This window comes from Vanessa atalanta, chromosome 5, assembly GCF_905147765.1.
Source record: "Vanessa atalanta chromosome 5, ilVanAtal1.2, whole genome shotgun sequence".
NCBI classification, from domain to species: domain Eukaryota; kingdom Metazoa; phylum Arthropoda; class Insecta; order Lepidoptera; family Nymphalidae; genus Vanessa; species Vanessa atalanta.
The window spans coordinates 2,871,993-2,883,945 of record NC_061875.1 but is presented as its reverse complement, the minus strand read 5'-3'; the positions used below and the strand labels follow the sequence as shown (position 1 = coordinate 2,883,945).

The 11,953-nt window shown below is 32.3% G+C and overlaps 1 pseudogene; it reads left to right on the top strand.

Moving 5' to 3' along the window:
- The first annotated feature begins 9,369 nt into the window (after positions 1-9,369).
- On the top strand, positions 9,370-9,498 carry LOC125064443 (annotated as a pseudogene).
- Positions 9,499-11,953: the final 2,455 nt, after the last annotated feature.

Genomic DNA, 11,953 nt, shown 5'->3' with positions numbered 1-11,953 from the left:
ATTTAAGGGATGAATCGTGGTATTAATAATTTAACCTACCACAAAAATTGGATTATCTAATTTAAAAATTATAGTAAGAAGTAATAGTTCCATCTAGTAAATATTAGCGAGTAAAATAAAATAAAAAAACAAACAAAGAAACTATAGGGTTTACGGTCGTTTGGGTATCAGTACTCCTCAATTAGATCGCTGAACAGGAATAGTTATTATTTCCTACAGTGCCAAATGTTTATGGACGGTGGTTATTTAAAGTTATTATTTATTCCATACGCCGTCTTCTTAATATAGATAAAGAACTGCGTTAGTAAAACATATCCTAGAATCAACGGCTCAAACTATTTAAATATCTGGTATATATAAGGCTTTAGTAGGATATATTAGGTTGAACTGTTATAAAGTGAATAGTTTCAATGTTTTACCTGTTACATGATTCGGGCGTGAACGTTGTACGAGTAACTCAGGATATATCGACGGCATGAATCATGTTCCTCGCTGATTGTACTGTTCAGTTCTAAGCTGCCTCTGACACGTATTCAATTGATTTCAGATACATTTAATTACGTTACGTTACCTTACAATTTTGATTGAATTGATCAATAGCTCAACGGAGTATTGAATAACTAGTTTTAGGGGTTGGTTTTCAGGTATTATTCACAAAATGTCTTTATAAATTACTGCCTATGTGTTATTCTTATGTAAGGGCTATATCATTGTAAACTTTTATTAAATTAATTCATTAGTTTGTGCGTGAAAGAGTAATAAACAAATAAACTTAAGCTTTTGCTTGAGTTGAACGATGCACCCTAACGTCTTTGTGGCGTATATAAGCGTTAGAATTGCTTATTTTTCCAAAAATAATACCGCCCGTTCGGAAAAAATACGGTATCTGAGAAGAACCGGTGAAAGAAATTCAACATGCCTTTTGTACCTCAAGAGATTGAGTTAAAATTATATTTTCCGATTTGTATTTATTCGACAAAGACGCCTCTAGATTGTCCAGCGGCAATTGTTTCACTAACAAGATGTGTTCTACGGTCTGAAAGTGTATATATAATAAAATCTAAAAAGATTATATAAAAAATTCATGGTTATGTAATATTCTTTAGGACATGAACAACTTTTAACCAATTTCTTAATTTTAAAATAGTAAATTTTTTGGTATACTAGTTCCTGTGGCAAAAAGTTGTAGATTGACTATAAAGGGTTTCTAAATCTATATTCTTGCCATTAATATAAAAAGTTAATATAGAAGATCAAATTTTATTTTCTTAGTCCACGAATTAGCATTATTAGCATTAGCAGCCCGTAAATGTCCCACTGCTGGGATAAAGGCCTCCTCTCCCTTTGAGGAGAAGGTTTGGAGCATATTCCACCACGCTGCTCCAATGCGGGTTGGCGGAAGGAATACAATTGGATAAATGATTTAGAAATTCATAAAGGACACTTACAATGATTCATTTTTATTTATTTAGAAGACGTTTTTGTCCTTTATTTTTTCACTAATCTTATAAAAAAAATAGCAACCGTTCATTCGCATAAACTTATTTCTTACAAACTGTTTTAGCTAAACTCTTCTATATTTAAATCTTATTTCGAAGAGGATAGAGGTCATAATGCAATAAAGTATTAATGATCGTCTTTGTAAACAGGGGATATAGGGGGAGACAGTTGAAGGAAATATCAATCGCTTCAAATTCTACTCCCTGAGGGGAACCTTGAATGCCAAACTCACAACTTGCCTAATGATGCATTACTCTCATTCATGCTTCCCTATAGATAATTCTCTGCGAAGTATTTCTCAACAAAATTCTGTCAATAATTATTTGACTCTATTTGTATTAGCTTAAGCTTTCATATAGATTGTCCTGTTTTCGGCTTCTACGATATTTTGGAACTGAGTGTAATTGTCAAAGACAGGTGGACGTCGAATGCTAACTATTCATTCTTATCATAATGTCAAATTCAATTCTGGCGCCAAGTGACGTCTTGTCGTTAAAGCTGTGATAGAGTGATTTTTTATATTCAACTAGCGATCCGCCCCGGCTTCGCATGAGTGAAATTCTGATACTAAATATACTATAGAATATCTTTATATACTGCTTTCATAGTTTTTTGTTATTAGACAATACTAAGCGCTATGTAAATTAGTTGTAAAATAAATACAATAAATGCACAATGTATTTAAGATTAATTGGATAAGGTTTAATGCTTTATTGCTTAACATCGCTTCGTAAATAAGCCATTATTTCTCGTAAAAAAGCAAAGGGATAAAAAATGGTTATTGTGGATTATCCCTTATAGGACATATACCATCGCGGACTTTTTTGTAGACCTTTCACATGCGTATAGTATTGTAGTACATTATTTTGATCTATCTTGTAGCCAGCGTTTGCAATATAAACGCAAAAAAAGTGTTGATTTACGAAATTACTTTAGAAATCTCTAAAATTGTTAGTATTTATTTTAAAACACTCTATCTATTAAAAAAAGCCGCATCAAAATCCGTTGCGTAGTTTTAAATATCTAAGCATACACAGGGACAGACAGACAGCGGGAAGCGACTTTATTTTATACTATGTAGTAATTGTTTAAAAAGACAAAAATTAGTATACACAGACACTACAAACTAATTTGGAAAAAAATATATTGCTTTATTCAAGTTAACCGAAAATTTGGTTTCAGTAAAAAAATATGATTTTCCGTAAACGCTTTTCGTTATGTTCGCTTCGATTACATTTAAAATTGAATTCCACAAGCATATTTAAATCGTCTTCGTAAATAAATTTAAAACTGCTAATGGTACAGAACGTCAGCCTTACCGGGATGAACCGGCAGATGACTTGGTTACTCTCTTTCATCAATCAAATACATACATAATAATAATCAGCACATTTGCATGAAAAACAAAGAATGACAATCAAAAACAAAAATATAATACCAAGTACAAGGTTTTTTATGGTCCATTTAATCTTATATTAATATTTTTTAACATTAATGCTATCATACATCATATATTTTTTTATGTAACCTTATATTCCGAAATGAAACTTTTACATAATTCTAGTCCGAAAATGCCAGAAACAATGGCAGAGGAATATCTCTGTAAATTACGCAGAGATATCAAGTACACGGTACGAATATATTATATAGATATAAATAAAATCTCCGGTGGATCTTTGTTCCTCTCAGCTATTAGGCTTTAAGAGTACAACAGTATCCATGAATCACACGTGTAGTGTTAGCCTAACATGCATTCTAATCTCAACATTTACAAAAATAGGCACCCGTGAATATAATCCGTATTTGGATGCGTCGAAGGTAGAATTTTGCTTGGGCTTATTCTAATTTTAGTTGCAGTTTCTTCAGAGTTTGCCGCTTTAGTTGGTAATGTTGGAAGCGGTAAAGTTTAGTTCTTTACTGCTCAGGTTTAGTATCCAAGTGGCTGTTATTTATTACACTTCTGCAAAGGTCCGTAAAAATATCTAATGGAGTTGATTTTTATCGTCGCTTAAAACAACTTCCATTTAAGTGACCTGAAGAGATTTTTGTGAAATATAAATATTTTATATAGGTTTTAATAAATTAGAAGATTGTCCTTTCCGGAGTAATAAGGTAGAGACTATTTTAAAAAAAAATAATGTAAAATTATTATTAAAAATCGTTTTGTTAAGTCAGGAATAAGACTCGACCGATTATTAAATCTGGAGGTATTGTTTATCAGATATTTTAGATGTCACAAATACTTTTACAGGATTTTTGTTTCCACCCATCTCATTTGTATTACATCGAATTCGTAGCGAATTTAGATTTTATAGTTTTTTTTTGTATAACTAACAGTTCTTGCTTCCCCTACTTAGGAAACTGCCCTGAAGTTTTATAGGTAAACTTGCGGTTTTTTTTAATAGAACTTTTAGTTCGTGAGATTAGCGCGCTCAGCATACAAACTCTCCTAGCTCTCTTGAATATTCTAATCGTTTCAAGCCGTACATTGCGCTTTTGAAATTATTAAAATATGAAATATTTTTTTATAACCAAGTGTGTTTATTTGCATGAAATATTAGTTACAAAGACAAAAAATGTGATATCATTCCTTTATTCATTGCAAAAACATTTCAATAGGGGCTGATAGCAAACAACGACAAAGGGCCGTCTCACAATTCGTCCCTTGATTGGGTATCGCGCACCTGTCACCCGCGACTAAGTGCAAGGCCCGATAAAAGGGCCTCTGTGGTACAAGTGGGTAGCGCAAGAGATTTCAATACCTGTGTCTGTTTGTGTGTATAACTATAAACAAAATGACCCAGAATACCTCTTTGTACTTTACTATCTTCTAGTCTCAACGTTTTTAATCAAACGTCAATGGTATATAAGCATTCACCAATCGTACAACACGTTCTGAGATTATTTAAATATTATCTCCTAACAGGTAAAATTATATATTATTTATTTTGATGGTTTTGTGACACTCTAGATAAACTGAATTGGTCGTTAATTTTTTTTCATTTATATTTTAATTTGTCATTTTTATAAATTATAATGATGTGTATACGTATATAGAACTTTTAATTTTTAGAATAAACATTCTGTTTGTTTCCGTCTAGGAAAATTAAAAGTCTTGTCTTTTCGCTGCTATAATATGCATGTATTATACATATAAAACTTCCTCTAGAATCACTATGTATTTATTAATGAAAATCCGTTGAGTAGCTTAAAAGACCGAATGGCGGGAAGCGTCTTCATTTTATATATTATGTAGAGAATAATTATAGTATATAAGACGACTATCATGAATACATTTTAAAACTCTGCAAGAAAAGATTTGCCAAACTCCCAAAGTCAGTATCTGCATAACGTAAAATTCTTGGTAATGCATTGTCTTTTTTGGGTTGGTTCCCTGTACCATGTAAGTTATTGGTGCGCTTTGTTATTTATGGATGTAAGTCAGGCCTATAGACAAAAAATTTACAATTTAATTTCCGTCAAATGTCAAAATAACTTTGTACCATAAGCAAAGTCGACAGGTGTATGGGATTGTCGATGGCGTCACTTGAATTCTTGATGCTAGAGATTGAGTTTTGAGCTTTTAGTGCTGAGCATCTAGCAAACTAATCGAGTGCTCAGCTGAGAGTACTGTTTAAGTGTTGGTTGTTCATTGAACACGACGTGTCGCGTGGGGTGCTGGCTTTAAGATAAAGTATTTCAATTCCATTTTTAAAATGAATACGTGGTACGTGTTTTCGATCACTATGAGATCTGTATGGCCAGTTACATTTATTTTCGACCATTTTTTTTAAATATATTTTTTTAAATTTTTATTATTACTATTTGTTGATATAAAATAAACACAAATTACATCTTTATAAAAGAGAAAACAAGACGAGTTCACTGATTCCAGTTAACCGATTAGCGGTATTTTAAGCATTTAAATAAAAATAATTTAGGATTTTCATTATTATTTTTTTATTTATTGTATGTCACAAGCGGGTGGACTGCCCATATTCATTAGTACTGTAAGAAATTTTAACTATCTCTTTACAACATGAATGCGCGACCAATCTACGGACCTTATATGTTCTGCCCATTGTACTGGTAGTTGCACCGGCTTACTCACACGTCAAACCAGAATACAATAATACTAGGTATAATAAGTATTTTTGTTTGACGGTACAATGTATTATGAGTGGATACCGAGTTAATGTATACGTTTGAATGCACATAAAATGTATATTTAAAAATGCATGACATATAGCTTCAAAAGAAGGAATTAAATCTTGAGTGTAGTTAATAATTAGGACAGAATTATATATGAGTAAAATGTCAAGTATCTTTCTGTATATTTCGGTTAAATTATGCAGGTAATTCGTAGCAGGGTATTCACTGAGATTGCGTTTATATATCATGTGTTGATACTGGGAACGTTATTCCGCAGGCCTCTTAGATCTGTCACAGAGTAATGATTAAATTAATACATAGCTAATTGTTTTCTCTGATGCATTTTCCTCTAGGTTGATAAAAATTTAAGAACGATGATGGATATGGTAATCATTAAATAATGTTGCTAAAAATGAAATAATAAGGTACTAAAGTAATTTGATTTGTAAATAAACATGAAATAAAAACAAATTGAATTGTTTGATTATAATTTTCAAACAGAATAATGGACTTGAAGAAAAAACAGCAATCGTTTACAGAATTTAGGGTTGAATTATAGGTAAATATTTAAAATTGATACATTCAAAGTATTAAAATAGCTTAAAATTAGTCTAATAAACTTTATTAGCCCAGATCTTGATAATGTAATTATGTTGCCTCTAGACAGTTAATTAATCTATGTCTCAAACATACTCTGTACTCCACATACCCTGTTCCTCGCTTTTATGGTAATTGTTTGGAACGGAGTCGTGTTGAGCGCAGATGTTGCCATCTGTGTTACAACTTAACCCCTTACCTTATCGAACTGTGTTGTTCACTTTTTCTCTAGTGCTTTTCAAGATTTATGGCGAGTTCTCGTTCCGCGACTTATTTATAGCATACGTTTAGTTTCAATTTATAGTTCTATCGCTTCATATATCATATAAGCCTTCTAGAAGTGCAAAAATTTATAATAAAATTAAGTCTCAATTGAATTCTATAAAAAGTCGTATGTCTTTTTGAAATTATAGTTCTTTTAGCGCGATACGAAAAAACTATGAGAGTGAATTTTTATGATGCGCGCGCACAAGATGACATCGAAACTACACGATAAAAGTGCTCGCTGAACCGCCTGTTAATATAGCTCGAAACAATAATTTTAATTTTATTGTATGCATTAAAGCAGTAGAACTTCTCACGTGCGTACTACGTAACTATTTTGATATAGGAAATAAATGCAATGGAAAAAATTAAAAGAAGCGATATTAATATTATTAGATATTAATATCGATCTAAAGTCAATTGGTTAATCATATAATATATTATTAATGTTTAAGAAGACAAATCATGTTCGCACAGTCCAGACAATGATATTAAAATATTACAATGATCGATGATTATGATTATTATGTCGGCGGCCAATCTTAAGGGAGACCAATTAACCATGCAGGTCATATTATAGTGAACTGCCCTTACTCTCCTAATCCAAAGGGTTCAGGCACAACACCAATACTTTTATGTGCCTTCCAAGGCACATAAAAGTATTGGTACAGTTGTACACATTTCAAATATCCAGACTCCAGGCTGTTACTGAGAAATTTTTTTTTAGCCACAAGACCAATGAGTTAACCGTTGATAATAACTTGCATGTAAGACCCAATGTCAAAAATATAAAAATATATTAGGAATGTAACAAGTTTGAGTGTTATATAATATATAAATAAAACACCTAAATATATTCAAGTTCAGCCAATATTAATTATTGCAGGACATAGATTTAATTTTTTTATATGATGATCTCGTACATAACGGTTAAGAACTTCGTCCAGTAAATTCATTATCATTAAATAAAAGCGATTTTTTACCTACGTCAGTAGAAATTGGTTCCACCGGGTTGTAGAGCAAATTCCTTCCTTTGTAGGAATCCCTTGCTGTTCTGTATGTGATAGGACAATGTTCAAACCTACTTCAAATGTACAAAGATATAATTACAATCATCATAATAAATTTAGATCTTTATTTACCTGCTTATAATGAAAATTTCCAACTGAAATATGATTTAAATATAAAGTCAAAACTATGTATAACATTTCAGTAAATTATCAAATTTAAAATCTCGCTTGCTTTAGTCTGTGACTGTTTTGGACTATGGACATGAAAAACCTATTTTAATCTTCCATTACTGAAGTAGTAAAAGCAATGTATATATTATACAATCTGTGTCCCGTGGCTTCAGTCGCGTTTAATTTCTATTTAACATGGCCATCTACATATTCTTTTATAAAAAATAATAATTATTGTCATACAATATATACCTAAATAATAATGTGTTCGAGTAAATCGTGCTGAGTGGAATAGAGTTACGTCACAAAACTGGTTCTTTGAAAGCTTACGTCTATTAAGTCGGTTTTTTAGATTCCTTTTTTTAAAACTATAATACCACAAAATTGAAGAGTAAGTAAAACCCTGATAATCATAATTAAATAGCGTACATATTATAAGCTGTACATTTTAAGATGTTTAAACTAAGTAATCCATAATATAAAATTGATTTTTTAAAAATGCGGCTTACAAAAATATCACCCAAACGAATAGCTAAATCACCTCTAGAAAATATCATTATCTATTAGGCAATCAAGGAACTTCGTAGAAATGTTCATGACGGGTTCTAGTGGGTTTGTCTATCTGTGCATTTCCATAATCCACCAATACATGCCAAATATCCACACTGCTATTTCCTGCGCCTCAAAGTGCGATTAGGCCTTAGCCCAGTAGTGGCACATTTACTGAATTTACTTTTTTACTCTATGCAGTACTAAGTATACACTATGATTTCAAATAAATCGGACAAGCGATGATACAGTCATCATGAACATAATTTTTGTATCACTATAGGAAAATTAATTATAAAAAAGCTAATTAAAACATTTTCTTAAAAGTCTTCCAATGTTTTCGAGTTATTTTGTCCCTAAGGTCTCTCGTCTTTCCATCGATCTCGTCCCTGACCAGTTCCATCCAATTTAAGCTGAAGGCATTGAGATGGCCGCACCACCGCTTACTTGATTGACCGCAAGGTCTTCGTCCGTCACTAGAGACCTAATTTGCGACAATAGCTGCCAATCTCTCGTGGTGACTTCTAATGTAACTCGCCTTTACATTTTAGTCTAACAGTATTTTTGTCAACATTAGCAATTTATATTTTGTTATAAAAAATGTTTACGTACAAACATCCTTCCATTAGAATTTTGTTATATACAGATATAAACGAAGGTAGAACATGCAGAAACTACCTTCAAAGCTTGTCTTTGCCATCCGAGGGGAAAATTAAGTAATCCGATAACAGCTCTCAACTTTAATTGAGTTAGGGGATACATTTTTAAGCTGAGACACAGAAGCAGAATTAAAATACGTATAGTTAATGAGAAAATAAATATTTTGTGTATGCAATTAAAGTTTAGTATAATTTGAACTACATCATATTCGTTTTATATACATCTATGGAAATTATGTTTATATATTTATTTAAATTAACATACCTCAAAATAACTGATTATCCTAAAAGTTAGAAGATTGATTTTTATAAGTAGAAGTGATGCTTCCTCCTGTTTGACCTACGCCAAGCGGGGTACGGGCCTCGAGGCATATCTCCTTGCCCGGGCATGTACTCAACAGTAGCCCGCAGCTACCGTGTTTGTTTGTATACGTGTTTGCAACGTATTTTGACCCGGTGGGTCAGGGCCAGCTTCTCGGCCTTTTGGCTAAGATCAAAGTGTAGTATAAGTAGAACATTTTATACAACCCGTTTTGTTGTAACTAATCGCTAGTTGGCGCTGCGGTACATTTTCTATACCGTTCAACGAAACGCCATCACAATCACTATATCATTAATATAGTAACAACCTGCCTTTTTTCAAAACTTTCGAACGTAGCTTTCTATAAGTGAAAATCATTAGTTCCGGAGATTACACACACACAGGTTAATTTTCTATTTTTATAATATTAATATAAATACAAAGGCTATCGATTGTCGGATTTTGTTAGTAAATGTACATATATGTACATTTACATCCCATCACATCACATCCCTGTATCACCTGTTTACATATATATCTATATGAAACCTTAATATTTGTTTTTGTTTCGTGTGCATTCTGTCTTATAGCCATAGACAATGCACCACCAACCTTGAGAACTAAGATGTTATGTCCCTTTGTGCCTTAAGTTACACTGGCTTACTCCCCCTTCAAACCGGAACACAACAATATCAAGTATTGTTGCTTGGAGGCAGAATATCTGATGAGTGGATAGTACCTACCCAGACGGGATTGTACAAAGTCCTAAAACCAAATATTGCTATTTGCGTAAAGGTTTTTGTCATATTATAATCGTCGTAAAATATGTTTAATGATCAGGAGGATTTGTACAAAAGCACCATGAATTAGTCTTTATGTATTGAGTCAAGTATTAATATTAACGAAGGAAAATAAAACTTTAAAAAGAGTTTACATCGAACTATGCTCCGTTTAAAAAAAAACACAACAAGGATAGACAACACAAATCCAAACACATTATGGATTAGTTCCTACTAAGTGGCTTCTAACATAAGTAAAAATAAACGTCGAGACAAATAAGGACAAATCAACAAAAATTGGCGCTATATCATAAATATTTAAACACATTTATTCTATCTTCTGAGGCAACGACTTCATTTCTTCCTGAAAACTTATTTGTTCGTGAGACGTGGTATAAGTTTAATCCGGATAAAGTTGTTGACTACGCATAAAGATAATACTTGTGTAATGTTTTCTTTGTTGTTTTTCAGCGGTACTATTCTGTAAAACCTCACTTTGTAACTCTCGATGGTAATATTATTTAAGCATTCAAATAGTGTACGCATCAAAATAGCGGGGTGAAGTGTGATGAGAGTGAGTGTGAGAAGTATGTTTTCAGAATAGCACTGCATTTAATTGAGTCTTATAATTGTTGTTAAATGAATAATTCATTCGTCCGATCCATATCTTTGAATTTAAACGATTATAGAAATCAATATTTAAAGTGTTTATGTTAAAAAGGCCGTGGCATTACTTAATACATTTTACATTAACAGCCTGTAAATTTTCCACTGCTGGGCTAAGGCCTCCTCTCCCTTTGAGGAGAAAGTTTGGAACATATTCCACCACGCTGCTCCAATGCGGGTTGGTGGAATAGATATGTGGCAGAATTTCGTTGAAATTAGGCACATGCAGGTTTCCTCACGATGTTTTCCATTACCGCTTCCTTCTTCTTTCCTACCTTTACTTCATGAGCATGAGATGAATTATAAACGCAAAATTAAGAACATGAAAATTCAGGTTCTTGTCTGGGTTTGAACCCAAAATCATCGGTTAAGGTGTACACGTTCTAACCACTGAGCCAGCTCGGATTTCTTAATAATTAAGTCATATCCACGCAAATTCTGTTTTGTTCTGTTCTATTTAGATTTTTTTCATAAATACTGAAAAAAAAATACAATTTATTTCAATAATTAGGTTGAATAAGAGCATGTTTTTTTTCATACAAGGTTTAATAATGATAATGACTTTTTATACATACACGTTTTCAGTAAATAGAGAACAAGGACTCAGATAGAAAACTCAGCATCGAAGTCTGTCCCCTTACAGACTTTTGTTGAATGATGTTCTTTTAACTGTAGGGGTTCGTTCCCATTGACTGTTCCGATATTAATCTACATATTACTTTTATAAAAAATCTTATATGCGGGTATTTTTTAAGTATAAGTATACTTGAGCAAGGAGGCTCACTGTTAATGACAGGAGCTAAACAATTTTGCTCGTGCTCATATGATCAACACCTCAGTTTGGTAAAAAGTAATATAGAAAGAAAAACGTATGTACGTATGTGTGTGTCTATGGGCGTGTGCACGTGCAAGCTCGTCATGTACTCGAATACATGATGTAAGAACATAAATGTGTTATTATAGCGGATAGTTATGTGTCCGGCTCAGCACTTGATGCTTTGTGTGCAAATATTTTTAAGACTACGATTTTTATATGGTCAAAAAGTTTTATTTATATTTTCTAGTACTATTCTGTATACAAATAAATATAGCAGCAGGCTAATTTCGTATCCATTGTATTTAATTAATTAGCGAATTGGACCAATGTCCAATTCGCTAATTAATTAAATTCCGATCGTCCATTGGTCGGCTATTGCGTCATCAGTTGCAATCAACCAATGCGCATTCAGATAAAAGTCAAACTAGTTAATCTGACTTTGATCAGTGATTTAAAAATTTTATGTATAGGTCAATTAAGTTATTCTA